Raw genomic sequence first — 13,716 nt, 5'->3', positions numbered from 1 at the left:
TATCCGTGGCTTATCCAAAAATTGCTTTTAGCTATTGTTTTCAATTCTAAGGCCATGGCTACACTTGCAAATTTGCAGCACTGCAGCAGGGTGTGAAAACACACCCTCTGCAGCGCTGCAAATTGCGGCGCTACAAAGCGCCAGTGTAGTCAAAGCCCCAGCGCTGTCCGTTATTCCCCACAGGGAGGTGGAGTACGGACAGCGCTGGGAGAGTTTTCTCCCAGCGCTGGCGCTTTGACTACACTTAGCGCTTCAAAGCGTTGCCGCGGCAGCGCTTTGAAGTGCAAGTGTAGCCATAGCCTAAGATTGGTTTGCCAATTAACAAATGTTTCTTAAGCTACAGTTTTGCTTTTTAAGTAAAATAATGAACACTTTGAACTATCTACTTCTGCTTTGATCAGAGATTTTTATGAAAAATTGAAAATCCCTTTACTATTTATATATCAAGGGATGGAAGTTTCTAAGGGGAGGAAATCAACTTCAAAAGTGCAATAGGGAGAATGCAATTTCAACAGAACAACATTGTTTCCTAAATTATAGATCATGCAATTTGCCCTTTTTCTAGGAGTTGCATAAAGTGTGTAAAGCACAGAATCTCTCACACCTAAAAATGGGAAACATACCTACACCAAATGTATTACTGAAGAGAGAAGGGGAGAAAAGAGCAGATGTATATTTAAAGGGTCACCACTGTCTGTGTCAATTTTTCATACATTATTGTTAAAAGTAACATCTGAGATCACAGTAAAACACTCAGTAAACTGGGTGTTATTATGAAAAGCTGAAAAAGTCACTATTCAACGTGGTCAAAACAAAGCAACTAAAAACGTTAGTATGCATAAAGAATGGAATGGGAAATCATTCTGAAAATATTATAATGCCATTATGTTATTTATTACTTACACTGTAAGCTCTTTGGGGCAGAGACCATCTTCCTGTTCTAAGGGCTGGTCTTCACTACTGGGGGATTGACGCTGCTGCAAGCAATGCAGCGGGTGTTGATTTAGCAGGTCTAGTGAAGACCCACTAAATGGACGGCAGACCGCTCTCTGAGAAGAGTAAGGTAAGTCAACAGGAGAGCATCTCCCATCAACGCGATGCAGTGAAGACACCGGGATAAGTCGACCTCAGCAATGTTGACTCTAGTTATGTTATTCATATAGCTGGAGTAGCGTAACTTAGGTCGACTTACCCCAGTAGTGCAGACAAGGCCTGAGTATGTACAGCACCTAGTACAAGTGGAGCGAATGCAGTCCAAATAGTAAATAAATATAAATTGATTATATGCTCTCACCTGTAGCTATGAGTTCCAGTCTCGTATCCTGATCTCAAAAAAAGAAGGGCTTCGGAGACAAGCAAAAAAAATACTTAGGTGGTATTTCTGGGAACTGGGTCTGCTCCATATTCATCCATTGCTGTAGATTATTATTGTACTACTTCAACATAGAACTCAGCTGTGCTGCCAAATAATGAAGAATAAAAAATGAGGGAAAGCCAGACCTCCAGTACAGCTTTCTGTCTCAGGATGAGGGATTATGCAGTAATTCCAGTTTTGAGATCTACTCCTCGCCCAAACGCAGTTTGATTAGTGACTAGGGTTAGTGGATTTTTAATTGACACTGCCTCAAAAAGAGGTCACTTTACAGATTGGCACGAGGGCCTTTTGTTAACATATGTAAACCAAAACATTTGTACCCTTTACCAAGCAGAAAGGCATATATAAAAGAAGCATTTAAACAACAAAACAAATGACTTTTCTGGCTCCATGTCATTGCAACTTGTTACCATAGAAACCACACCCTGCATGGCTGCTATGGTAACTATGCAGTACGGCTCATTTTTGCACGTAATGATCCAAAGGGACAGCACTTTAGACATATTTTTAGGCCAGTCTAGAGAACCTGAAGTAAAAGAAAAACCAATAACTAAGCAGCCATAGGTGGTTATGAACTATTTGTGATGCACCTTCATGCACCTTTAGGAAAAAACCAACAGAATAAATTCCTTCTTCCCCAGAACCAATATGGCTTAAAGCCCTTTCTCTGCGAGTCTTCCTGGAAGACAACCATTTCCATTAAGTGATCTGCCATAAACAAGAAAGGATGCTAACACTGACAGAGAAGGTTACATAGCATAATGTAGTGCCTTGAGCTTTCATCTTTGATGCCTAGATTCAAATCCCGTTTCAATCTTAAATGAAAAAAATGTAAATGAGTTGATGATCAGAATCTGAATAGAACATGTGTTTTTAAAGACAGGTAGTAACTGGACGCATCTTGTATGACCTGGATAAAGCTTTAACCTTATGAGTTTCAGGGAAGGGAAAAAGGCCTTTTACCACATCTAACCTACACACAAAACTACACCTCTGCTGCCATTTAGGTCTCACTATGTAAATTGTTTTAAATGTCTTCTCAGTTGCTTGCAGAGTTCAAACTTTGGTCATTATGCTTCGGTAATGACTCATAAATTCCTAAACCCTGTTGTTCTTGGCAAGTGTTTTTGCATAATTACTTCTTTTGTAAAGTGTACACTGCTATGTGGAGCCTTCTGGGTGTATTATAAATGCTGTTTCCTTGTGTTTTTCCAGTCAAGGGTTTCAAATCAGACAGTTTTTGATGCAAGTTTTCCACCAGGAACAGATCTATTAAGAAGTGTGTTGTGTAGCAGGGCAGGTTGAATTAATGGAGAACAATGACGCCAAGTCAAGCCTGCAGTGGTGCCCATCAGAAGCTATTCACTAACCTAAATAGGATTCATATTCTTTCTATCAACATTAAGTTTTAAAATGTCACCAATATACACTGTAAAACCTGTGTAAGAGACCTTGTCCATGCTGGGCAATCCCCCTTGTTAGGAGGCCATCCCAAAGTATCCTGAAGTTCAGAAAAGTGATACAGCATTTGTCTATTAGAAACTGGCCTTCTACTAGGAAAGCAGTTTTTCTTGATCACTTGAGTGGTTGCTTAAAGAGAGATTCCACTGGATGTTCTAGCCAATATTAATTTACATTCAGTAAACCATGGCTTACATGATAACTTGGACTCCTGAGCTGGAGGTCTCTGAAAGTGCCTTATGGACTATTAATTACAATCTGAACAGCACAGTAGATGTACAGGGCACTTTGCAGCAGTTAAAACATACAGTTCAAACCCCAAAAATCAGAGTCTCATCTTTGAAAACAGGTATAGTACTTACAGCAAGCAAGTAGTCAGATTCTCAGCTGATGTATATCAGTGCGCACCACTGACTTCAATGAAGCTATACTGGTGCAGCCCAACTAAGACGCTGGCCTATGGAACTTATGTCGGCATAGTGAGGGTTCGTGAACAGGCAACTTAAGTCACAACTTGATAATCTGAAATCTGTATGTTAGCTTTCCAGGATGCTGAGCGAGTCAGGATTTTTTAGTGTGCATTTAGTACACCTTTCTAATGCTCCCTTTTGAATAGTGTTGGTGTAGCCATGTTGGTCCGAGGATATGCAAGAGCTCTGTGAAGCTCAAAAGCTTGTCCCTTTCAACAACATCAGTTGGTCCAACAAAGGATATTAACTCACCTACCTTGTTCTCCCTTTTGAATCGCGTTTTGTCATTTTTTTTCTTTTTATATTTCCCTTTGCCACAATAAAGATGAATGTTTGAGCTAGTTTCCTGCCAGTTCATTCTGCTACATGATACTGCTGTGTCAATATGAAATCCAGATAAGCAGACAAACTGTGTTAAGTTTGGTATCAATTTACCACAGATTTCAGTAGAGATGAAAGGAGAAAAAAAACTGTACTATGCATTTTAGTTAAGGCATTCAGTGTAACTTCTTATAGTAAAGACAGGACAGAAGTGAAGAGTCCATATGGATTAATTTCAAAACAAGAATCTATCCCAATTCTCTTCAAAAAGGGGGCCTGCTGACAGCTCTCTCAAAGCATTTCAATCTTCCCCCACATCACCCTGCCTTGGAGAGATCACCTCTAGGCCAGTCTGTTCAAATTCTGGCCTCTCTGCTAAGACAGCCAACAAAGGGTGCCAGTTTTGGTGGTGGCTCCGTGATACGAACACTCAGACGGAACTAACCCCAAAACAAATTTTGCATCCGCTATTGAAGAACCTTTGCACTGCAACAACTGCTGTATTCTCTACCGAGCTAGCCAGGATTTTAACCAGTGACCTAGTGGTTAAAATGTCTGTTTCCCATTACCCATTTCCTGAGCCACTCCCAGCTCTAGTTTTAAAATTCACATCTTGATATTGTTTCAACATATTTTCTTCAAACGTTTTCTTTAATAAAAAAAGTCAAAAGAGCGTTATGAATTGCCCTCTACACAAGTACTTAAAAAATGCTCAATGCAGATACTTTGTTACCATCATCGCTGAAAGCTTTACCGCTGCTAAAGCAAGCAAGTACTAAGCAAACCAAGCTGTGTACTGCAAATGCTCCCTGCCACCCACATGTTTTAAGTGCAGATTTTTTTCCAACTTGTAATTCCCTCTCCACACACACTGGTTAAAGGCAGAACAAACTCAACAGTTAGCCCCAATTTAAAAAAAAAAAAAAAAAAAAAGCACCATACCATGTATAAACAAGAGGCTTCAAAGCAAAAAGGGAGCGTTCCTAAATACTACTAGAAACCCAGAGGCTATAAGCAGAAGGTTTCTAAAAGCACTTGGATGCAGTGATGAAGAGTGCTCTATAAGGACTTGTTCGGATTCCTAATGAAGTCAATGGGAAAACACCCACTGAATTCAGCGAGAGATGGATTGGATTCTAGGGGTTCAGTCCTCCCAAGTGCTGAGTGCTTTCAGCAACAATTGAAGTCAGTGGCAGCTGAGGAACCTGAGCATCTCACAGCAATGCTCAGCACCTTGCAGGACTGAGCTCTATATGCCTAAATTAGATATAGCTAGATACAGCTAGATTAGAAAGTACCTGTCAATGAAGCCATTCAGTTGTTTCCCTCAAGGTAATGGCCTCACATCTTATTCCTGTCCCAGCAGCTAATGGTGGGTCTCTACTGAATCATGGACAGATTGAGGGTTTCACAGATACAAATTGACTGGATGCAGTCCTAGATATTTGCTGCCAGAAAACACCAATTCTACCTGTGGTTTTCAGGCTATATGGTGCAGCCAGAACTCTATATGTTCATCAAATATATTTTAAAGTGTTTCAGCTACAATGGTACCTATCTCATAAGATCTCAGGCTGTATGAGAACCTCACACCTATGTGGGGCAAAATACACGAATAAAATAAATTTTCAACCAATAATAGAGCAAGCAGCAAAAGCTGCAGAGACTTAACCAACTCCAGCAAGCAGTAAAGTTGGAAAGAGCAGTTTGATGTGAAGAGTATCATCAAACCTAGAAGAGGCTGGGAAACAGAGTGAAAAGGTTCCACTGCAGATTTCTGAATCCAGGATCTGATCACAACAGAGCTAGTGTGGTGCTTAAACAAAATGAAACTGCATGTCAAGACCTGCAGGTCTGTACCACAGTCAAAGAGGGGGTGGAGGGGGTGAGGATCGTATGTCAGCCTTTAAAACCTCATTTCTTTGACCCTCAGACTCTAATTCCAAACTTGACTACAGCTCTGACGTCCAAAGGTGCCACCCAATCCCCAGTTAATCAAAGGAGAGCATTGTTTAAGCAGTCCCCCTTCTCAGTACTCCCAGAGCCTGGCTAGGAATTTGATCTGTCAGGGCTGTCAACAGATCCACTTCTTGCTTCTCTTTTGCTATTGTTTTATCAGGCATAGCGCAATAAGTCTGAAACACAGACAAAGCAGAGAGATATTGAGGCTGTTTAACAAGAGCTATACACTGATCTTTGCCTTGGTGACTTTTAACTAACCTATGCAGCTGCTGGCAACATAGACCTGGTGAGGCCATGTTTTATGCTCTTAAGTTACCAATTACAGTGCATTACTGTTAAAAGCAGAGGAAACAAAGCTTAATTAAGCTTGTCAATCAAAATAAAATCCATTTACCAGACTTTTCCATCTAACCTAGTATTTTCTGATCTCTGATTTTTTGAATTTGCTGGTGGGAAGATAAGCGAACGTTTTTTCCCCAATAAGCAAGAAAGATCTAAACCATAAACTGAACACAGAGAGGCCAGTTTGGGTAAGCAGTGGAGGAATAATTATGTCATTCAGAAATCAATTTAGCTTCAGGAAGAAGTTTATTGCCGCAATTATCTTAAAACTGGAGTGAAGTCCATGCAAAAATCACTGAGTTAGACTCTGACGCACACCGCAGAATGTTTCATTTCAGTAATCTCAAATAAACTATCAGAAAGTCACCGCTATTATCACTCTCTGAATAAGGGACTAAGAGTGAAAATGATGCATCTTTCTTTCAGTTTTCCTATTACTTTGATTGGGAATGTATAACTCCATAATCCTGTGGCTCACTCTACCTGAGATCTGCAATTTTCAAGGCCATCTTCAGGAAATCAATGCCCAGTCTTTTGAACCTGGGCTTAACCTTTGTTCACTTGCTTGTGAACAAAGCACCTTAGATAAACAGCACCAATTTTTCCTAAAGATACGCCCATCACACACATCAGACTTCTGAAATAAAATATTTGCAGCTTGATCTTATGAGGACTGATCTGAATTTATTCAAGCCTTTCTTAGGTAATTCCAAGATTAGAAGAATAGCTTGTCTGCACACCAGACACTTTAGCCTAATCTACCTATGTAGATCAGGGAGCTCACCACAGTGCCTTGGGGCCTAATTCACCAAGGTCCTAAATGCCTTGTGCTGGAAGATAAGTGCCCTCAGCTCCAACTGACTTCAGTGGGTTTTGAGGGATTCCTTTATTAGCAGGATCGTGCCTCCAAAATGGATGACAGGCCCAGAAAAAAGGGCGACATGATCCTCATATATGCATGGCTCTGTTTAATATCGTGAACTCTTCTTCCAATGTACTGAACTAATTATTTGTATCTATCTATAACTTACAAAGGGGAACTGCATTTCCTTCTTAACTCCAGCCTGGCTTGTATACTGTGCATTCTGTATAAAAGCCCTTTATGAGACATGGGACCTTAATCAATACCAAATGTGTGACAGAATATCTTTGTTTCCTTGGTAGGTTTATCTATGTTTGATGTTTTTCAATATGATCCTGTTGGTGATTACAGATTTTGCTGTATTGGGATATTATGGTGACAGGTATTGTAGATAATGCAGACTGAAAGCAGCTTGATTAAGTGGAGGGGAAGAGAAGGTAACAAGCCCTAGAAAAAACACATTTGGGCCTGGTTCTGACTACGCCAGTGTAAATCAGGAGTAACTGTCAAAATCAACAGTGAGAGATCAGAATCAGGCCCTTTATCTGCAAGCTAGCCCTAATAAGCATTGCAATGGGAAGGCCCCTTAATTAAAATCTGGTGTGGTTGAGCCACATTTGGGAGGAGATAGAAAGTTCTGACAGTTCTCTTGACTGCTACTTCAGTCTCTTCCAGGTTCCTTATCAAATAAGTGTGAGCAGGTATTTTTTGAATGACAAAGTAGGAGGTGGCCATGGAAAGGAGCTCAATACAAGTATTACTCTCTTATTTCAAACTTACTTCCTGAATGTTGTGAGGAATAAATCTCTCGTGTCATATATCTCGCATAACAGTTCACAAAGCAGGGGGCCAAGACACAACAGGAAGATTTGTCTGACAGCACTAACCATTTTCCCTCTTCTTGCATCTCTCTCCCTCTCCATCACACACAACCACATGCACCCCCTCCACCCACACACCCGCCTCTTGAAAAGGACGGGGGTTCTGATAGGCTTAGGGAGGACAGTGTTTCAGTAGCTGAGGTTCTGCATCTGTCTCATACTCACAAGTAAAAAGACGACATCTTCAGCCTACAGAAAAATAAATTAATTGTGAAAGAACTAGTCCTCCAGTATCACAGTGCTGTTACCATCACGGTGTTCCAGCACACTGCTGAATTCTCGAATGGTACTGAGGGAGGTACCCATTGCTTTGCAGGCAAGCTCATGACAGAAGACAGTCAATCATCCCTTCCTTGTGTACTGCCTCAAAAACACCTTTTCCTTCAGGCTCCCCATGGCTCTCTCCTCTTCCTTTTCTATTTGCTGTGGCAGATGCAAAGAATATCCCAGTCTCTGATCTGTGTCTAAATCTACCTGCAATTCCCTTAGTGTACCTACAACAATGGCAGAGCACAGAATGCCACTACACAATGGTCTCTTCCCTGTTCCTCCCAGCTCCAGATTCTCTCTTTGAGACTCTCAAAAACTCTAGGAATATGTCTGCACTGCACACTAAACCCAGGCTCTGAGTCAGGTTTGAGCCCAACCCCCCTTGTATCCACACACAAATCAGTCTGACTCAGGTCAATGAGCACTCAGGATCCATGTCCAATGACCCTGCTAGTTGATCAGGGCTCGAGTTCTGCTGCAACTCAAGTCCAAGCCCTGTCATTTTGCAATGTGGATGCAGCTCAAATCACTGACCTGAGTGTAGTATGGACATGTTAGCATGGCTGAGAGACCTGGGACCAGCAGCTGTAAGCCCAGGTTTACAATGCAGAGTCACTCAAACACAGACTTGGAAACACAGAGTCCACAGACCTGGGTTTACAATGCAGTGTAATCAGCCCCTAAATGGGGTTTTATTAGATTGCTGTCCCTCCCCAGGGGCTTCTCTCAAAGGAGGCAGAACCCTATGGTTTCCAAATCCAATGGCATCTCAACTTAGACCCCTTGGAAATTCCAGCTTTTACAACTAAGAGAATGAAGTTCCCACAGCAGGGATCGGCAATCTTTGGCATGTGGCCCACCAGGGTAAGCCCCCTGGCGGGCTGGGCCAGTTTGTCTACCTGCCATATCCTCAGGTTCGGCCAATCGCGGCTCCCAGTGGCCCCGGTTCGCCGCTCCAGGCCAATGGGGGCTGCGGGAAGCGGCATGGGCTGAGGGATGTGCTGGCCAGTGCTTTCTGCAGCCCGCATTGGCCTGGAGCGGCAACCATGGCCAGTGGGAGCTGCAATTGGCCAAACCTGCAGACGGCAGCAGCTAAACAAACACGGCCCGCCAGGGGACTTATCCTGGTGGGCCGCGTGCCAAAGGTTGCCAATCCTTGGCCCACAGCATTCCCAAAACTGAAATGTTTGGGTCCATTCAATAAGCCAAAATCAAAAAGCTTAAATTTCAAGTCAGTTTCATATTGAACTGCATTTTCCCACAGTGGCACAGTGCCTCAAGGGAATTATAGTTTGGGATCCTAATGGTCCCATTCTCCCCCATGGGCCAGGCTCCCTGACCAAGCTACATTAATGTCACTCCCATGAAGCAACACAGTTCAGTTAGTGGGAAATCCACATTGGACATACAGTGCTCAAGGAAGCCTGGCCCATAGGAAAGAACGGGGGCCCGAACTACAAATCCCATAAGGCAATGCACTGTTTGGAAACGGCGCTTTAACATTTTTTTGAACTGATTAGAGTTTGAACATTTCAGATCAGTACAAAACCATTCTGATTTGGGTCCAACTGACCCACAATGAAATACTCATTAGGATATTTCCAGACAGAAAATTGAAAATTGAGCAGCGAAAAAAGAATACAAAATCTTCTCTCAGAAACTTTTGATTTTGCAGGATCTGCATTGTCAGTGGAAGATTCCCAACCAGCTCTATCGAAAGTTCTTCAGTGCAGATACTTCCTGCCCTCCTTCCCCCAAACCCACCTCTCTCTGAGAATACAAATCTGCTCTTCCTCCAGTAACAATATTTATCCCAAAACACTAGACCAGTAATAATGAATTGAGCCTCAACAACCTTGTGAAGTAGATAGTGCCTATCATCCCCATACAGATGAGCCAACCAAGGCAATTTGGTTAGGGTCATGCAAGAAGTTTATTCCACAGTCAAACAGAACCTAGATCTTATGGCCCATAGTTCTGCATTTTACCCACCAGACTGTCTTCCCCCACTGTCATTACCTTTCACTCTACAGATGACTAAGGCAGGTGCAAATGACTACGTAACACTGTGAAACACTGACAGGATATGCACATCCACAGGAAGCAAGACTCACTTTTACAACAGTCCCCACTTGGAGATGTGCAACAGAGGCCAACCTCTGAACGCCCAGTAAAAGTCCAGAGGTGGTTCCTAAACCACAGGCTGACTGGCAGCGTCTCCTGGGTCCAGAACTCCCCACTGGATGGCAATGCTGTCCGTCAGGACTGAAGCAGTTAAGTTTTATAAAGAGATGACAATCTCCACTTTAAAACTGCTTACTGTGTTCAAAAGCCAAAGCCAAGACACCAGGAACAGGAAGTAGGATTACTGTAATACATGTCATGGCTTCTACGTTCCCCTTTTTTTGTTGTTGCTGAATTACTGTAACTTACATATTTTCAGGATCTTTGATAGAACAACAAGAACATCATTCTCCAAATCCACTGAGCTGAAAAATGGCCATCACCCCCTGTGGACTTTAATTAAACACCCAATTCAATGAAAAGAGAAAAAGCTACTGTGGCTTGAATGGAACACCACACAGCATTTTAAAAAGTTAAGCCAATCCCACATGCTTATTGCACTGATGCCAAGAGGTTTGGTTTGCTGAAAATTAAATTGTTAAAGCAGCTGTTACAGTGCTCACCGTCACCCTTTCCCCTAACTTAGCGCTGTTAATGACAGTAATTTTGGCAAGAGTATGATTTAGCAGTAGTCACACTTACCTCTACAGTAAGTACCATATGAGAACACTGCTTCAAAGAGCTTAACAAACATTCACTAGTTTAACCCCACAAAACCCCTGAGGACATCAAAGTATTATCTCAATTTTTCGGGTGGGAAAACTGAGGCATGAATTTTTTTTTTCGTCAGGTGCCAATCCCAAAGTAACAGAAGGAGTCCATATTAAAACTGGAATTAGTACTGGGAAGTTCCATAGTTACAGTGCTGGCAACAGCACCAATGCATTGTAAAGAGATTTCAACCCTCTGTTACAGCACAACACTTTACCTAAGAACTCTAACTTATCTGAATTGCAATAGTACCCAAGAGGCCCCATTGTGTTTGTATTGTGCAAATACGTAGCAAGTGGCAGTGTATTTATGAGAGAGCGAGAGAGAGAGACAGAGTTAACATTTATTGAGTGCCTGTGAGCTCGGACCTGTAAGAAACAGATGAAGACACAGCGACTTACTCAGAATAACCACAAATATAGTGATGCCCGGTTTAGAGCGAAATAGAATGAATGCCCTGAACTCTTTAAATAATACACTGCCGTGTGCAGGCTGCAATTCTGGTTACAGCAAGCTTCCCACTGGTAGTAATTTCTTCCTTTGAGGAAAATGGCTTAATTTTAAGAGAGTTCCAGGCACTACACCTGTCTCTGAGTCCCACTGGCAATTTTTGTGCTTTTACAATCACATTTCCTCTTTTCTGTTCTTCTCCCTCCCCGCGCTTTTTTTTTTTTCCCCTTTTCTTTTTAATGTTTGTCATTCCCCTACTGCTGTATGAAAGACCCCCACACACAGAAGAGGAAACTGACTCACTTCATGAGGAAAGCAGTAAGATTTTAAATTAAAATCACTCTTTATACAGTCAAAGTAAATAAACTGGAAAAATAATTGCTCTAATCACATTATGTAATTTTAACTTGCAACTACAGTAGATAAAGCAATTTCGGACAAATGTGACTTTTAAATTGTTGCTGTTCCTTTAACATCAGATTGCTTTGTTATTACTACTTTTAATTTCCTGTTAGCTTCGATAATGATTTTCAAATTATTCACTGGGAAACAGACACCCAGAGTTATCAGCAGAGCGATTTAGGAAGTGGTCAACATCAATGCTAATAAAATGTAAGAAAGGTTTAGTGTGGCAGCATATGCGAATCAATAATAAAATACCATCAGGCAAAGTGAAAAGCCACTTCCTAAAATCCATCCATAATCTCCATACACAACGAGACAGAATACAAACAGCAAGCAAGGAAGCAATATATTTTAGGGAGGGTATCTAGTGAAACTAGGCACTACATTAGCCTTCAGCACTAGAGATAGAGGTCCTAACTGATACGGACCCATTTTTCTACAGCCTCTATTATACATTAATACATGTGGCTGAGGAAACAGCTTCAAAAAAACCTGTGCTATCTCATGAATGGTATAAATGACAGAAGTACCAAATAACCTTGACTGGTTCAGGCAGCTGAACTGCCAACAGTACCAAATTACTTCTGGTAAATCACCCACAACCATGACACATTTGTTGATTAGATTTTTTTTTTCTTTTGATCAATGAAACATAGAAAAACCAGAAAAGGACTGTGCGACACTATAGTTAAATGCTGACCTTTATTTTCCACTTCCTTGTTTGTACAGGGCTTTGAATACATCAGTCAGTCAGTGAGTGCTAAGAATTATTATTTTTCACACAAAAAATCCTTTTGGACTTATTTTTTTTGTTTGGAAAGTTTCAGCAAGATCCCTTGAGCCCTCTTTAAGCTGTAAGCCCAGGGAAAAGATAATTCTTTCAAGGGTTCAGATGTTTTTGCTTTTTATAATTCAAAGAGAGCTTGAATTAAAAACCTTATGGCTTGCCACAGAGACTCAGTCCTCAATAAGGATAACTGGAGTAGATGTATTTAGTAAAATTCAGTTTTGAAATGATATATTATGGGCCTGACACAAAGTGCACTGAAATCAATAGACAGACTTACATTGACTTCCATGGGCTCTGAAACATGTCTATATACACACACAGCTATCCTTTCTACTCGGGGGGGGGGGGGGGGGGGGAAGGTTGGGTGTGAATAACTAGGTTAAAGTAGATGACACCCTATGTAAAACAAAAAACATCTGCTCTGTTCTTCAAAGTATTTCTTTTTCCACTGTCCTATAACACAAAAAAGGATTAAGGAATTTTGTTGAGGATGGATGGTCCTATGGCTAATGTACCTGACTGGGGTTCAGGAGATCCAAGTCCAATTTCGGGGTCTGCCACAGACTTCCTACACGACATTGAGCATGTCACTTAATCTCTGTACCTAAATTTCCCATCTGTAATATGGAGATAATACCACCTCCTAATCCCAAAGGAGTGTGGTGAAGATAAACTGATTCATGTTTCTGAGGCACTAAGACACTGTGGTGACTGGAGCTATACAGCTAATTAGACCGACTAATGTGGTGTGGTCTAAAGGATTTATAGAGATGAGTTTACGATGGCTACCTTACAAGTGGCAAACCCTTGGGGAGCCATGCAGGTCAGCCCAAATGAGTGGCAACAGATGTCTATGTACCACACCCACCATCACACATTTTGTATTGGCTACATATTGTACAAAACACTCATTTTAGAAAGGTTTCTGCTTGTGCTAAACTTTTACAAGGGAAGGATAATGAAATGCATGCCATTATAGGACAACATTTCAAGAGTTCTCTCTTTAGTGCATAGATTATTTACACAGTAAATAAACATGTTTTCTTCAGAGTGATTTACAGTATATCTATACTGCAATAAAAAACACCCGGCTGGGCAGCAGGGTTATAAAATTGTAGTACAGACATTCGGGCTTGGATACCCTCCCCCTTCACAGGGTCCCACAGCCTGGGCTCCAGCACAAGCCTGGACATCTACATTGCAACTTCGCAGTCCCACAGCCCCAGCCTGAGTCAGCTGATGCGGGCCAGCCAGGGGTGTTTTACTGCAGTGTTGACACACCCATAAAGTCT

The 13,716-nt window shown here is 41.6% G+C and overlaps 1 protein-coding gene across 11 annotated transcripts in view; it reads right to left on the bottom strand.

Moving 5' to 3' along the window:
- LOC120384314 (c-Maf inducing protein) overlaps window positions 1–13,716 on the bottom strand; it is a 173,975-nt gene that overhangs the window by 128,836 nt on the left and 31,423 nt on the right. Inside the window, exon 1 of one of the 11 annotated variants that reach the window (XM_039502823.1) lies at window positions 1,295–1,443. The exons of the other annotated variants lie outside the window; for them this stretch is intronic. The gene's annotated coding sequence lies outside the window, so the exon portion shown is untranslated. Of the gene's footprint in view, window positions 1–1,294; window positions 1,444–13,716 lie in introns of those variants that run through there. 11 annotated transcript variants of the gene reach the window in all.

The sequence above is a fragment of the Mauremys reevesii genome, linkage group 16 (genome assembly GCF_016161935.1).
Source record: "Mauremys reevesii isolate NIE-2019 linkage group 16, ASM1616193v1, whole genome shotgun sequence".
NCBI lineage: Eukaryota > Metazoa > Chordata > Testudines > Geoemydidae > Mauremys > Mauremys reevesii.
Note: the sequence above shows the minus strand (reverse complement) of the source record. Positions and strands in the feature narration are given on the sequence as shown.